This window comes from Arachis stenosperma, chromosome 10 (genome assembly GCF_014773155.1).
Source record: "Arachis stenosperma cultivar V10309 chromosome 10, arast.V10309.gnm1.PFL2, whole genome shotgun sequence".
Lineage (NCBI taxonomy): Eukaryota > Viridiplantae > Streptophyta > Magnoliopsida > Fabales > Fabaceae > Arachis > Arachis stenosperma.
The window spans coordinates 52,394,989-52,411,387 of record NC_080386.1 but is presented as its reverse complement, the minus strand read 5'-3'; the positions used below and the strand labels follow the sequence as shown (position 1 = coordinate 52,411,387).

The 16,399-nt window shown below is 43.6% G+C and overlaps 1 non-coding gene across 1 annotated transcript; it reads right to left on the bottom strand.

Moving 5' to 3' along the window:
- Window positions 1-15,996: 15,996 nt before the first annotated feature.
- On the bottom strand, window positions 15,997-16,104 carry LOC130958882 (small nucleolar RNA R71). The gene has a single exon (XR_009077985.1). It is a non-coding gene; the product is annotated as a small nucleolar RNA R71 (small nucleolar RNA).
- Between the last annotated feature and the right edge of the window lie 295 nt (window positions 16,105-16,399).

Sequence of the window (16,399 nt, the reverse complement as noted above, 5' to 3'; positions counted from 1 at the left end):
GAAAAAGGAGAAGAGACCAAGAAGAGAAGGAGGGGAGATAACGAAGATCGGACCGAACAAACCCCGCGAACCCCTGAAAGGCACGTACACATGATAAACGGAGGTTTTGCAGGCGGAGGAACGTCCAGATCCTCGCGAAAAAGACACCTCAAAGAAGTCTATCATGTCCGAGAAGACAGTCCCCTGCCCGAGTTACCCACTATCTCATTCACCCGAGAAGATGCTCAAGGGATAATACCCGGGCACGACGATCCAATGGTGATCACCATTATTCTAGCAAACACCAACTTACATCGAACCCTGATTGACCAGGGAAGCTCAGCAGATATCCTGTTCAAAACGGCCTTCGACAAGCTCGGACTTGAAGAAAAAGAGCTAAAAGCCTATCCCACCGACCTATTTGGGCTAGGGGACACCCCGATCCATCCCTTAGGATACATCTCGCTACACACTACCTTTGGAAGAGGCGAGCAATCTAAAACGTTAAGCATCGACTACATCGTAGTCGACGTCACTTCAGCATACAATGCCCTCATCGGACGACCAACCTTGAACAGACTGGCAGCTATAGTCTCGACCCCACACCTCTGTATGAAGTTCCCTACCACAAAAGGAATCGCTACCCTAAAGGGCGACCAAAAACTAGCACGGCGATGCTACAACGAAAGCCTAAACCTAAAAGGGAAAGAGATCAACACGATAGAACTCGGACGAGTTCAAGCCCGAGAAGATCTTCGGCCACAACCAGAGGGAGAAACCGTAAAAGTCCAGATTGGGAGCACACCTGAAAAAATAACAAACATAGGGGCAAACCTCGAGGCAGGCCTAAAAGAGGAACTCAAAAACCTCTTAAGGAAGAATTCCGACCTCTTCGCCTGGAAAGCCTCCGACATGCCAGGCATAAGCCCCGACCTGATGTGCCATAAGCTATCAGTATACCCGGGATCCCGACCTGTCCAACAAAGACGCAGGAAGCTCGGGCCCGAACGCATGCAAGCAATAGAAGAACAAATACAAGCACTACTAGATGCAGGGTTCATTAGGGAAGTAAAATACCCCCTATGGCTCGCAAACGTGGTCCTGGTAAAACAGCCCAATGGAAAATGGAGGATGTGCGTCGACTACACAGATCTCAACAAAGCCTGCCCCAAAGATCCATATCCGCTACCAAACATCGACGCCTTAGTAGACGCAGCCTCAGGCTATAGATATCTCTCCTTCATGGACGCATACTCGGGATACAACCAAATCCCGATGTATGGACCTGACCAAGAAAAGACCTCGTTCATAACCCCAAGGGCAAACTACTGCTACGTAGTAATGCCCTTCGGGCTGAAGAACGCAGGGGCAACCTACCAGAGGCTAATGAACAAAGTGTTCTCAGAGCACATCGGACTACAACTGGAGGTGTACGTCGACGACATGCTGGTAAAGACACAAGAAGACAGAGACTTGCTGACCGACCTCACCAGTGTCTTCGGCACCCTCAGAAAACACAACATGAGACTTAACCCGGCGAAGTGCACCTTCGCCGCAGAAGCCGGAAAGTTCCTAGGCTTCATGCTGACTCAAAGGGGCATCGAAGCAAACCCGGACAAATGCCAAGCAATACTCAATATGAAAAGCCCGACGTGTGTCAAAGAAGTACAACAACTGAACGGAAGACTGGCCGCCCTATCAAGATTCTTGGCAGGATCAGCAATAAAATCACTACCTCTCTACTCACTCCTAAAGAAAGGGAAACCCTTCTCGTGGACCCCGGAGTGCGAAAAAGCCTTTCAAGAATTCAAGGAATTCCTCGGGCAGCCACCAGTCCTAACCCGACCTCTAAAAGGGGAAGAACTCGTACTATACCTCTCGGTTGGAAATCGAGCAGTCGCTTCAGCGTTAATACGAGAAAATGACCAAGGACAACACCCCATATACTTTGTAAGCAAAGCACTACAAGGGGCCGAATTAAACTATCAAAAGATAGAAAGATTCGCCTACGCCCTAGTGTTCACAGCTCGGAGGCTCCGTCCCTACTTTCAAGCCCACACCATCAAAGTCCGGACAAACCAACCCATGAGACACATCCTGCAAAAAACAGACCTGGCAGGACGGATACTACAATGGGCGGTGGAACTGTCCGAGTTCGACCTCCACTATGAAGCCCGGACTGCCATAAAATCCCAGTATCTAGCCGACTTCATCGCAGAATACACTGAGACCCCTGGAACCCCACTCTCATGGAACCTGTATGTCGACGGGTCCTCAAACAAAACAGGAAGCGGAGCCGGGGTTATACTTGAAAGCGACCAAGGAACGCGGATAGAACTATCCCTAAAATTCGAGTTCCAGGCTTCGAACAACCAGGCCGAATACGTGGCCCTGCTAGCAGGTCTAAAGCTAGCCGAAGAGGTCGGAGCCCAGAGAATCACAATCTTCAGTGACTCCCAGGTCGTCACATCACAAGTAAATGGAAACTACCAGGCCAAAGACCCAACTATGAAGAAATACCTGGACCAAACACAGGCACAATTACGCCACTTTCCAGAAATACAGATCCAGCACATACCCCGGGAACAAAACGCCCGGGCAGATGCCCTCTCAAAGCTCGCCAGCACCAAGCCCGGAGGCAACAACAGAAGTCTCCTCCAGGAAACCTTACAATCGCCCTCCGTGCTAAGGGAGGAAGAAGCACTAAATATATCCAGCCAAAAGCAAGGATGGATGACCCCCATACTCAACTACCTGAAGTCGGGAACTCTCCCCGCCGAAAGAAAAGAAGCTAAGAGGCTCACAAGGGACGCCCAGAATTATACACTAATTCACGACGTATTATACAAGAGAGGATTCTCAAACCCCCTCCTTAGGTGCGTTCCGACCTCAGAAACAAAAGGCGTCCTCGAAGAAGTCCACGAAGGCATGTGTGGGAACCATCTCGGAGCCCGGGCACTATCCAAAAAAGTAGTCAGGGCCGGGTTCTACTGGCCGACCTTACAAAGAGACGCAACAGAGTTTGTGAAAATATGCCCCCCCTGCCAAAAACACGCCAATTTTCACAAGGCGCCACCCGAAGACCTTATCAGCATCACTGCACCATGGCCCTTCGCAAAATGGGGACTCGACCTACTCGGCCCGTTCCCACAAGGACCGGGGCAAGTCAAATACCTCATAGTAGGGGTCGACTACTTCACAAAGTGGATCGAAGCTGAACCCTTAGCCACCATTACGGCTCAGAAAAGCCGCAAATTCCTATACAAGAACATTGTCACAAGGTTCGGAGTCCCCTACTCCATCACAACAGACAATGGAACACAATTCACGGACACAAGTTTCCAGAAATTGGTGGCCGATCTAAAAATCAAACAGCAATTCACATCAGTCGAACACCCACAAGCCAATGGGCAAGCAGAAGCTGCAAACAAAGTCATCTTGGCCGGGTTAAAACGAAGACTCCAAGAGGCCAAAGGGGCATGGGCCGAAGAGCTCCCCCAGGTGCTATGGGCATATCGGACAACCCCACACTCTACAACGGGAGAATCGCCATTCCGACTAGCTTATGGGATGGAGGCAATGATTCCTATTGAAATAGAGGAAGGGTCACCTAGAACCATCTTCTACAACGAAAAAGATAACCCGCAGGCACAAAGGGAAGAACTCGACCTCCTCCCCGAGGTCCGAGAAAGAGCTCGGATTCGAGAAGAAGCCTTAAAACGGCGAACGGCCCTCAGATACAACCAAAAAGTAATAAAGCGAAGCTTCTCCATTCACGACCTAATTCTAATCCGAAATGACATCGGAACACAAAAGTCGGGAGAAGGAAAGCTAGCCGCAAATTGGAAAGGGCCCTACAAGGTAACAGAAGTCTTAGGAACAGGCTATTACAAAGTATCCGACCTAGAAGGCAATGAGCTGCCCAGGGCCTGGCACGCCTGTAATCTAAGACGGTACTACAGCTAGAAAAACTTAACCCGAGGTGTACTCTTTTTCCCTACAAGGGTTTTTTAATGAGACACCCGGTTAAGTAAGACACCCGACCTAGTCAAGGGTAAACACTCTGTAAATATTCTTTCTTTTTTAATACTAATCAAATTTTTTCTATATTTTCCTCATGATGAAACAAATCCTAGAAAGTACCCCGCCAAGGCGCATTAATTTACGCTCGACAAAACGCAAAAAATCATTTGCCAAAAGGCCACACAAGGTCGGCAAAGATAAAGCGACGAGGTTCAAATTAATGTGAGAAGTTATAAAGTAACTCTGAAAAGGCTCAAAAAGCCAAAAAGAGATTACAAAAATAACTTAAAAAGGGCCGACCAAACGACAAAGTCGGACCCGACAAAGAGGAGGTACTTAAGCGCCCGAGGTCCGAGAAAAAACTCGGATCCAAGAAAGAAGCCTTGAAACAGCGAGAACCAAGATTTCGAAAAATGCTTACTAAAAAGTTGCTTTACAAAAACAACTAAAAAGTTCAAGCGAAAGAACGAAATCAAAGGAAGTTTCGAAAACGCTTGCTAAAAAGTTGTTATCCAAAAACAACTAAAAAGCATAAAAGCGAAACAAAAAGTCAAAACGCGAACAAAGGCAAAAGGTTTCCAGCGCTAGCTAAAAAGTTGTTATCCAAAAAACAACTAAAAAGCATAAAAGCGGAACAAAAGGCCAAAACGCGAATAAAGGCAAAAAGTTTCCAGCGCTAGCTAAAAAGTTGTTATCCAAAAAACAACTAAAAAGCATAAAAGCGGAACAAAAGGCCAAAAGCGCAAAGCACCGCATAAATAAGCTAAAAAGTTACTACAAGTAGCTAAATAGCAGAAAAGGCATCCAAAGTGTTCACAGAAAGCATCCAAAAACAAAAGAGCCCACAGGTCGGGCAAAGAACCAAAAATAAAAGATTACAGAGGATCAAGGCCCTTTCCGGACTCCACGTCAACAGAAGGCTGCGGAGGAAAAATGGAAACAGGGACTGCATCAACAACACCGTCATCCCGGTTTAAAACCTCCACGCCAGATCCATCCCCTGCCAAAGGTGAAGTCGGGTCCACAACCGGAACCTTGAGGTCGGACACCGGAGCCTGGGGATCGGACACCGGGACCTCATCCTCGGTAGGAGCAGGAACAATCTTTCCCTCCACAACAATGTTATCCGTACTGAATAAGCTCAGATCCAGGTCGGGAGCAAGAACCCGGACCTGATCCCTCAAATTCACAAACATGGCATCCATACCCTTGGCCACATGACCTTCCAGCTCGTAAAAATCATCCCGAGCAGATTACAACTTCTCCTTTGTCTCCACAAGCTCGGCATACAGCTTAGTATAATTCTCCATCGCCACCTTCGCCATCTCCTCAGATGTCTTCGCTGCCGCCACAGCCGCGGTAGCTTTGGTTTTCTCTTTCTCCAAAGAGGCCTCCAGCTCAGTAATCCTGGCAGCCTTCAGTTGACTAATCTTATCAAGCTCAGACTGAGCCTTCTCAAGTCGGGAGCTGGTCGCACCAATGGGGGATTTCTTGAACTCCCGGGCAATAGCGGCATGAAGACTAGCCATCCGGACACAGCTCCGCGCCATATACTGAAAATGATGCTCCATAGACACATCATCAGTAGAAATAAAGGTCTGAGGGAGGATGTGCTGCTCAATCCAACCAAGAGCATCAAAGTCCTTATCATTGAAGCCGGCAAGCTCTTGAGAGGTCTTCTACTTCTTGGGAGGAGGACCCGAGAAAGGAGGAGAAGAAGTAGTAGGCCCAGAGGTCGGAGGATCCTGACTTATAGCTCGGAACTGGGGAGTCGGAATAGTCTTCGACCGAGTCTGAACACCCACGGTAGTTTTTTGCGGAGAAGCTCGGGCAGAAGCCTCCCCGGCCTCGATATTCCGAGCAGCCACAGACTTCTTCGTCCGACGAAGAAATTTCATGGAATCCGCCTGAGAAGACATCTCTGCAAGAAATAAAGAAAAAGGATTACCACAACAGAAATTCTACCAAAAACAAGCAAAACCAAAATACTAATTTCGGAAGAGGTCGGGAACTACCTAACTCGGAACGGAGAAGGCTTGGATCTCCCAACATTTTCTTCGTGTCCAAGTGAGGTGCCCGACCCCATAAACTGCTCACCACACCCACAAAAGCCTGCTCCACCTCATCTAGACTCTCAAAGGTATACTTAACAGACACTACATTCTCCTGCCAACAAAGAGGAAAAGAAGGCTCCCCACTCTCATCTAGAAAGAAAGGTCGGACGTCCCCAGTAGCCCGGACCTTGAAATAAAAGTTCTTAAAATCGTGAAAGGACTCATCGTACAGGGTACAAAACTTTCTTCCCTGGTTAGCCCTAAAAGAGACCCAGGACACCTTCCCTCCACCCGACCCCGGCTTCGTCAACACAAACAAATAGGAAAAAAGAGAAATAGAAGGAGGGACACCCAAAAACTGACACAAAAGTTGGAACAGCTTTAAAAATGCCCAAGAATTTGGATGGAGCTGCGTAGGGGCAAGGTTACAAGACCACAACACCTCGGACTCCAGGTCGGTAAAAGGAAGTCGGACACTCAGCTTAGAGAAAAAGCAATCATAAGCATAAAAGAAGAGCTTCTCGGAGCTATCTAAGGGCGGGAAACACACTCTCTCCTCGGAATCCGGGGCTACTAGTTCATAATCTCTCTCAGACTCTCTATCTTCACATATGCTACATTGCCTACGAAACCTAGCTAAATACTCAGAATCTACTACAGAAGGGACTTTTAGAGGAACAGGATCTACCCAACCAAGACCACTTGGAATCTTGGTCGACATCGCTTGAAGTACCTTTCGAGACATAAAAATCTTGCCTACAAAGAAGAATACAACAGCAAACAAAAATCACATAAAAGCAGACAGCAAAAACCCATTCAGCAAAGCAAGAAACAAAGATCTTTTAGAAGAAAATACAGCAACCCGGAGCAAAATACCAGAAAACAAAAAGAGCCCCCCCATGCAATGGCGGCGCCTCTTTTTCGGGGCAACCCAGGCATAGAGAAAAAGAAACAGACAAAGAGCCACACAAAAGAACAGAAGCATATGCGCACAAAAGAAAAGAGATGAGAACAAACCTGGAAAGAAAGAAAACGACGAGCTCCGACAGCAAGGAGAACGAAACGGCGGCACAGAGGAAACCTCGGAAAAAACGCACAGAAAGATTTTTTAGGAGAAGAACAAAGAGAAAGAAGGAAGCGGTGCTCGAAGGAGAGATGGCGAAAACTTAGAAAAGCAGAAAGGAACAGAATAAACGAAGAAAAGGAGGAAAGGGGCAAATAAATAATGCTTCCACAAAAGCCCGAACGGAAATCGAGGAGAAACGGTAAAATGCAATAAATGCAGAAACGGCCATTTTTTGAAATTTGAAAAAACCTACTATGCCCGAGCTCGACCTCTCAAAAAGGACGAACTCGGGCAGGGGCACTGTTCATACCCTGACCGAGCTCCCCAAACTCGGCAAGATCACAGAAAGTCCGACCTCGTCCCAAAGCCCACGCCTGAGGTCGGACCTCGGACAAATAAGGCTAGAGAGGCCCATCAAAAGGAACGCAGCCCAAAACCTAAAGGCCGAAAAGGCCTAGAAGAGGCGGTTCCACAAAGATAGGGATAAAACTCCCAAAAAGATAAGATAAGATAAGAATATCTTATCCAGGGAAGACCACAGCCAACTACTATAAATACACTGGAAGCACCCAGGTATAACACATTCTATATTCTACACATATCTGCTTGGACCCATGCTAACTTAAGCATCGGAGTGTCATTGCAGGTACAACCCCCAGCCGCTCAGTACATCAAGCTCGGGCCACGGAACCCCCACCTCGGGTCTTGCCAGACGACCGAGCTACACGTTTCAGGTAACCCTCGGAACAACAATCATAGGAAGAGAATAATGCACACAAGAAGGAAAAATAAGTGGTTATAAGATGTAACCACACCATTAGGCTCGAATCTCGCAAGCTTGTGTTCTTAGCTCGAAAACCATGTTCCAAAATACATTCTTTCAAGCAAGTTCAACAAAAATTTTTCAAATTGGTAGGTTGCCCTAAAACGGTTTCTTGGAAAGGAAATCATCACCCTAACCAAGTAGTCCTAATAAGAAAGAAGTGGTAAAAATATGTATAAATTCTAACTAACATGCAACCTATCATGCAATGCAATAGCTAATCTAACAAAGAAAACTAAGAATTGGTGTTGGACAAGGAAATTGTTACCCACGGAGATCGGTCGACGACCTCCCCACACTTGAAGATTGCACCGTCCTCGGTGCATGCAAAGAAGAGCAGGGTGGACAGGTTGTTACAATTGATGAGCTCCTCAAATGGTTGTGCGAATGACTTGTTTGTTGCCCCATTTAACAGCTTTTCCTTTCTCCCTTCTTGGTAGCCAACCTAAAAGGAAAGAAAAAGAAAGAAAGTTAAGCCTATAACAAAGATATCAAAGCAAATAGAACATAGGCGGGGGCTAATGCCAAATAAAGGTATGGTTCTCTACTACATGGTAGCAAAGCATGTAAAAGAGAAAACAATATAAGCTAATGGCATATCAATGATACTTGATGCAAGAGTAAGGTCAAAGCATGAAGAGCATGATGAGCAACAAGTTCGAACAAGAGAGAGTGGGCCATGAAAGACAATATAAGGTCGTATCAATGCACAAAGAACACAAGTGCATAAAAGATTGAGCATTGATTTGAAGAGAAATATCACCCCACAATATGAAACAAGTCAAGAGGCACCAAAGTAATGCAAGGAATCGTCAACAATTGAGTAGGAAGATGCAACACCATTATTAAAATGACTTAAAAAAACGAAAACATGCTACAAAAACAAATGAAAATGGGAAGAGTAGAAGTATGCGAATGTGATAAGCAAAAGAAAATGGAAGGGGAGAAAAAAAAACTCTTCTTTTTTTTACCGACGCGTACGCGTCATGTGTGCTTACGCGTCAATGGGCAAATTGGTTGAAGGACGTGTACGCGCCAGGTGCGCGCACGCGTGCATCGAGTTAGGCCGGAGGCATAGTGTCGGCCCAAGTCCAGCACAACTCTCGGGTAAAAGTATCGGGGGTGCAGATTGTGCAATCGACGCGCGCGCGCACAGTGTGCGTGCGCGTGCATTGCGAATTTAAGATCATGTGCGCGTACGCGCCAGGTGCGCACACGCGTGCATAGACTTGTGACTTAGGCCCAATGTTCGCACAGTGCAGGCCTAACTCTCGGGTTTCTGGCTGGGGTCGAATTTTTTTGCATCGACGCGTACGCGTACAGTGCGCGTCCGCGTGGATGGTCGAAAAAATGCTCAGGTGCGCGTACGCGTTAGGTGCGCACACGCGTGGATGGTGTTCTATTTTTTCAAATTTTTTTTTTAAGTTCTTGCACCAATCCAAGCCTTTCAATCCTCCAAACAGCTACCAAAACACCCTAAAACCTTATTCAACATACTATACTACTAACTAGACTCAATAAAACAATAAAAACAAGAAATTAAACTAATTCTACCAATATTTACAAAGAAAGAAAATGAAAAGATGTTACCATGGTGGGGTGTCTCCCACCTAGCACTTTTGTTTATTGTCCTTAAGTTGGACTTATGGGGAGCTCCTCTCAAAGTGGCTTGTGTTTGTGCTCATCTTGGAACTCCCACCAATGCTTGGTTCTCCATTGTGCCCCAAGACTTCTTATTTGTTGCACCCAGTGTTGATGGAGTTCTTCACAAGCTTGGGGCTCCCAAAGTTGATCCTCATGTATACCGGGATCCCATATCTTGTTTCTACACCCATCTTTAGGTTGATCGTTATTAGTCCATGTGGGTGGCATGACCTTAGAATTCTCAAAGAAGCTTCCAAACAACTTCCTAGACCCATGCAATTTGGTTTTACACCGACTATTGCTCTTGAATTTTGAGCTTACAACCATCATGAGCTTAGGATGATGTTTCCAACCACTACACAACTCTTTCCTACTCTTAACTCCACAAAGAGCTCTAAGTTGACCATCATTTTCAATTAAACCATATTCAAGTGAGAAAGTAAGGCTTAGTGATAAGAGTTTTACCCACTTGAATGTTGTGTTGGATGGTGACTTGGGGAGGGAGACCTCCCCACACTTAGATAGTGCAAGGTCTACTTCTTTAGACTCTTCTTTAGTTGTTTCCACCTCTTCACAAGCTTCTTCAATTTCAACCTTTTTCCCTTTTTCACTTGGCTTGGTGTTGTCTTCAAGAACTTCATCTAGCCCAATGGGAGGTGAGTCAGTTTTGGATAGAAATTCATTGATGAATAAATTCATCTCTTGATCAACCTCTTCATATTCTTCAATTTCGATATACACCATGCCAACTTTTCCCTCTTGGTAGCTCTCCTCCAATTCACTCTCTTTTTCGTTGCTCACTGATAAACGAAATTTAGCATGCCGAATTAGAATTCAAAGATGAATATGATCGTGAGTATAGTCTAATCGACACTTAAATTTTGTACCAAACAATCCTACAATCTATATCCGAGAGTACAAGTCTCCCGAGTCGTCCTCCCTTGGAATTGCCAAAGTGTGCATCTTATTGATTAGAAAGCCTTGTTGGGATTCTTTGAAGGTTTTAGCAAAGTAATAGGAAACAAACAATCAATCATTAAAAGACTTGGCTTAGGGTTGACATTAGAATTTCTATCCTTATAGTTCATTTAATGATGACAATAATTAGGCCTTGCCTCATTTAGTTATCCCCTAGGTATAGAGGAAAGTCAAATGAAGATAATCAACTTGAGTCACAAGTTCTAGCTTCACCTCATGGGAATCTAGCTTTAATGCACTCCAAGTCAATTAGCAATCCCTAATTTCAATATCAACAATTGACACAACTATTCAACTTCTTATAATGGCCCAACCCTATGCCAAGTGAGAAATTTCTACTCCATAACTAGTGTTGACATTTTATCAAACATATGATGAGCAAGAAAGAAAGTCATAGTAAAATGAGAAGAAAAGTAGAGTTAAAAGTATTGCAACACAAGGAACTAATAACAAGTATCAAAGAGCAACAATGAAAATCAAATTCTCAAAGTATTGATGAAATCCAAAATTACAAAGTTGAATTCTAGATCTATGAGAATTGAGTAATTACAACTACTACTTGAAATTGGAGAAGAAAATCTATGACATGAACAAGGTGAAGTGAGAATTGTAATGGATCTCACCAAAAAGTGATTGAAAATTCAGAAATTGGATGAAGATGAACCCTAGTGAAAGCTTGGAATCTCTCTCTCCTTCTCCAAGAATGTAACTAACTAACCTTCCAAAATATCTAAAATCTAGAAAAATGAACTAAAAGTCCTTAACCCTTGCTCCTTTGGTCTTCTTAAGCTTTTTCCGCCAAGGCATTTCCCCAAAGTGGGATTCCCAACTGCCTCCACGCCTAAGTCACGTGACTTCTTAAAAAAAATCATGTTCGAACATCGGCGTGCAAGCGCAAGGTACGCGCGCGCGCCACCATCTTGTCATGTGCGCGGAGGCGTGATGTACGCGTGCGCGCCCATGAAGATCATGGCTTAGCCGCTACACAAGTCAGCTCGCGGCTTGGCTCTCAGCTTCGACTTCTAGTTGCTCTATCCACGCGGACGCGTCAAGTGCGCGCACGCGTCCATGCTGAGATTTCCAAGACTCAATTCTCATGCTCTCTTCCTTTGCACCCGTCCTCCTTCTCTCTTCCGGTCCATCCATGCCCTATATTCTGAAACCACTTAACACACATGTCACGGTATCGAATGGCATCAAGAGAAGATTAGAAATGTATCTATTTTAGTGCAAAATAAGCATGTTTTTATCCATGGGGCAAAACTAGGAAAAGAACACAAAATCTTGTATTTTCATATAGAAAGTGTGTGGAATCATTGATAAAACCCCTGAAATCAACACAAGATAAACCCTCAAAATGGGGTTTATCACTCACCAAGGGTACGGGAGGTTGTGCACACTATTTTATAATTTCAACTTCATGTCCAATGGGAGAGGATTCCATTGTAGAGAGACATTCATCCATGATCAAATCCATCTCTTGATAAACCTCTTCCAAGTCTCCAACGATGATATTCCTTGGAGGTTGCGCACCCTCCTGATGAGCGGATAATTTGTACGCTTTTTGGCATTGTTTTTAGTATGTTTTTAGTGTGATCTAGTTAGTTTCTAGTATATTTTTATTAGTTTTTAATTAAAATTCACTTTTCTGGACTTTACTATGAGTTTGTGTGCTTTTCTGTGATTTCAGGTATTTTCTGGCTGAAATTGAGGGATCTGAGCAAAAATCTGATCCAGAGACTCAAAAGGACTGCAGATGCTGTTGGATTCTGACCTCCCTGCACTCGAAGTGGATTTTCTGGAGCTAGAGAAGCCCAATTGGCGCGCTCTCAACGGCGTTGGAAAGTAGACATCCTGGGCTTTCCAGCAATATATGATAGTCCATACTTTGCCCAAGATTTGATGGCCCAAATCGGCGTTCAAAGTCACCTCAAAAAATTCCAGCGTTAAACGCCGGAACTGGCACCTAAATGGGAGTTAAACGCCCAAACTGGCATAAAAGCTGGCGTTTAACTCCAAGAGGAGTCTCTACACGAAAATGCTTCATTGCTCAGCCCAAGCACACACCAAGTGGGCCCGGAAGTGGATTTTTATGTCATTTACTCATCTTTGTACACCTTAGGCTACTAGTTTTCTATAAGTAGGACCTTTTACGATTGTATTTGACATCTGGGTAGCTATCTTTGAGTTTTATGCTATCTTAGATCACTGGGAGGCTGGCCTCACGGCCATGCCTAGACCTTGTTCTTATGTATTTTCAACGGTGGAGTTTCTACACACCATAGATTAAGGTGTGGAGCTCTGCTGTACCTCGAGTATTAATGCAATTACTATTGTTCTTCTATTCAATTCCGCTTGTTCTTTGTCCAAGATATCACTTGTTCTTCAACTTGATGAAGGTGATGATCCGTGACACTCATCATCATTCTCACTCATGAACAAGGTGACTGACAACCACTCTTGTTCTACAAGCATATGAGGCTTAGTGAATATCTCTTGGATTCCTGATACACGATGCATGGTTAATCGCCTGACAACCGAGTGCTCGCCTGACAAACGAGCCAGCCATTCCGTGAGATCAGAGTCTTCGTGGTATAGGCGAGAACTGATGGCGGCATTCAAGAGAATCCGGAAGGTCTAACCTTGTCTGTGGTATTCTGAGTAGGATTCAATGATTGAATGACTGTGACGTGCTTCAAACTCCTAGCAGGCGGGGCGTTAGTGACAGACGCAAAAGGATCGATGGATTTTATTTCGTCCTGACCGAGAACCGACAGCTGATTAGCCATATGCTGTGACAGAGCATGGGAACATTTTCACTGAGAGGATGGGAGGTAGCCACTGACAACGGTGAAACCCTACATGAGCTTGCCATGGAAAGGAGTAAGAAGGATTGGATGAAGACTGTAGGAAAGCAGAGAGACGGAAGGGAAGGCATCTTCATACGCTTATCTGAAGCTCTCACCAATGATATACATAAGTATCTCTATCTTTATCTTTATGCTTTATTCATCATCTATACCCATTTGAGTCTGCCTGACTGAGATTTACAAGGTGACCATAGCTTGCTTCATAGCAACAATCTCCGTGGGATCGACCCTTACTCGCGTAAGGTTTATTACTTGGACGACCCAGTGCACTTGCTGGTTAGTTGTGCGAAGTTGTGTTTATGCCATGGTATTGAGCACCAAGTTTTTGGAGCCATTACTAGGGATTATTTCGTGTATTAAAAAAGTATTGATCACAATTTCGTACACCAAGTTTTTGGCGCCGTTGCCGGGGATTGTTTGTGTATGGACAACTGACGGTTCATCTTGTTGCTTAGATTAGGTATTTATTTTTTTCGAAATTCTTGAAGATGAATTCTAGAGTTTCATGTTGATTTGTTGAAATCTGGCTGGCTGAGAAGCCATGTCTAATCTCATTGGACCGAGGTTTCAACTTATCATCACAGAAGCTTGTTGATTTTTTATCAATCTTGCTTTTGGAGCAGTGATCTGCTAAGGCTTGGCTGGCCTTTGGCCATGTCTAGTGTTTTGGACCGAAGCTTTCTTTGAAAGCTTGGCTGGCTGTGAAGCCATGTCTAATTCCTGGACCGGAGTCTTAGACTAGCATTGCACTGATTCCTGGAATTCTCATTAAGAATTTTGATATCTTTTTCCACTTAATTTTCGAAAATCACAAAAAAAAATCCACAAAATCATAAAAACCAAAAATATTTGATGTTTCTTGCTTGAGTCTAGTGTCTCATCTTAAGTTTGGTATCAATTGCATACATTCATTCATGTGTCTTAAGGATCTTCAAGTAATTCTTGATGATTTCTTACTCTGATCTTTGAATTCTTTTGACTTGAGTGTTTATGTGTCTCATATAGTGTCAGTAGTATACAAACAGCTAAGTTTGGTGTCTTGCATGCATTGTTATTTGATTCTTGTTGCATTTTGATTATTAAAAATCCAAAAATATTTTTAATTTGTGTCTTTTCAAGTCAATAATACAAAGAATTGAAGATTCAGAACATACTGCAGAGGAATTATACAGAAAAAGCTGGGCGTACAAAACGCCCAGTGAAGAAGGACAGACTGGCGTTTAAACGCCAGCCAGGGTACCTGGTCGGGCGTTTAACGCCCAAAAAGGGTGCATTTTGGGCGTTAAACGCCAGAATGGATACCATTCTGGGCGTTTAACGCCAGGATGGCACAAGGGGGAAGATTTTGTTTTTCAAATCAATTTTTTTTCAAGTTTTCAAAGTTTTTCAAAATCAAATCTTTTTCAATTCATATCTTTTCAATCAAATGTTTTCAAAATCAATTTCTTTCTTTTTTTCAAAGATACTTACTAACAATTAATGATTTGATTGAACATCTCAAATTTGTTACCTTTTCTGTTGAGAAAGGTTTAATGTTTGAATCATATCTTTTCTTGTTAGGCAAGTCATTAATTTTTAAAATCAAATTTTTTTAAAATTTTTTTCAAAACATATCTTTTAAAATTGTTTTCAAATCAAATCTTTTCAATCATATCTTTTTAATCACATCTTTTTCAAAATAAGTTTTCAATCAAATCTTTTTAACTTCTAATTTCAAAATCTTTTTAAAAAATCACTTGATTTCTTTTCCACTTTGAATTTTCGAAAATTATCAATCAATTTTTCAAAATGTTTTTGACATCTTTTTAATTAATTTTCGAAAATTCTCTTCCCTTCCTCCCACATCCTTTTATTTATGGAGTACTACTCCTTCTAAATGCACAATTCGAACTCTATCTAATCAAGTTCGAATTCTTCTACCTTCTTTCTTCTATTTTTCTTTTCCTCTGACACCTCAAGGAATCTCTATACTGTGACATAGAGGATTCCATATTTTCTTGTTCTCTTCTCTTTCATATGAGCAGGAACAAAGACAAAGGCATTCTTGTTGAAGCTGACCCTGAACCTGAAAGGACCTTGAAGCGAAAGCTAAGAGAAGCTAAGGCACAACTCTCTGTTGAGGACCTGACCGAATTCTTCAAAGAAGAAGAACCCATGGCAGCCGAAAACAACAACAATGCCAACAATGCAAGAAAGGTGCTGGGTGACTTTACTGCACCTACTCCTAATTTCTATGGGAGAAGCATCTCTATCCCTGCCATTGGAGCAAACAACTTCGAGCTTAAGCCTCAATTAGTTTCTCTAATGCAACAGAATTGCAAGTTCCATGGACTTCCAATGGAAGATCCTCATCAGTTTTTAGCTGAGTTCTTGCAAATCTGTGACACAGTCAAGACTAATGGGGTTGACCCTGAGGTCTACAGACTGATGCTATTCCCTTTTGCTGTAAGAGACAGAGCTAGAATATGGTTGGACTCACAACCTAAAGATAGCCTGGACTCTTGGGAAAAGCTAGTCAATGCCTTCTTGGCAAAGTTCTTTCCACCTCAAAAATGGAGTAAGCTTAGAGTGGAAGTCCAAACCTTCAGACAGAAGGATGGAGAATCCCTCTATGAAGCTTGGGAAAGATACAAACAATTAATCAGAAAATGTCCCTTAGACATGCTTTCTGAATGGAGCATCATAGGTATTTTCTAGGATGGTCTCTCTGAACTATCCAAGATGTCTTTGGATAGCTCTGCTGGAGGATCTCTTCATCTGAAGAAGACGCCTACAGAGGCTCAGGAACTAATTGAGATGGTTGCAAATAACCAATTCATGTACACTTCTGAAAGGAATCCTGTGAATAATGGGACAAGTCAGAAGAAAGGAGTTCTTGAGATTGATGCTCTGAATGCCATTTTGGCTCAGAACAAGATATTGACTCAACAAGTCAATTTGATTTCTCAAAGTCTGTCTGGAA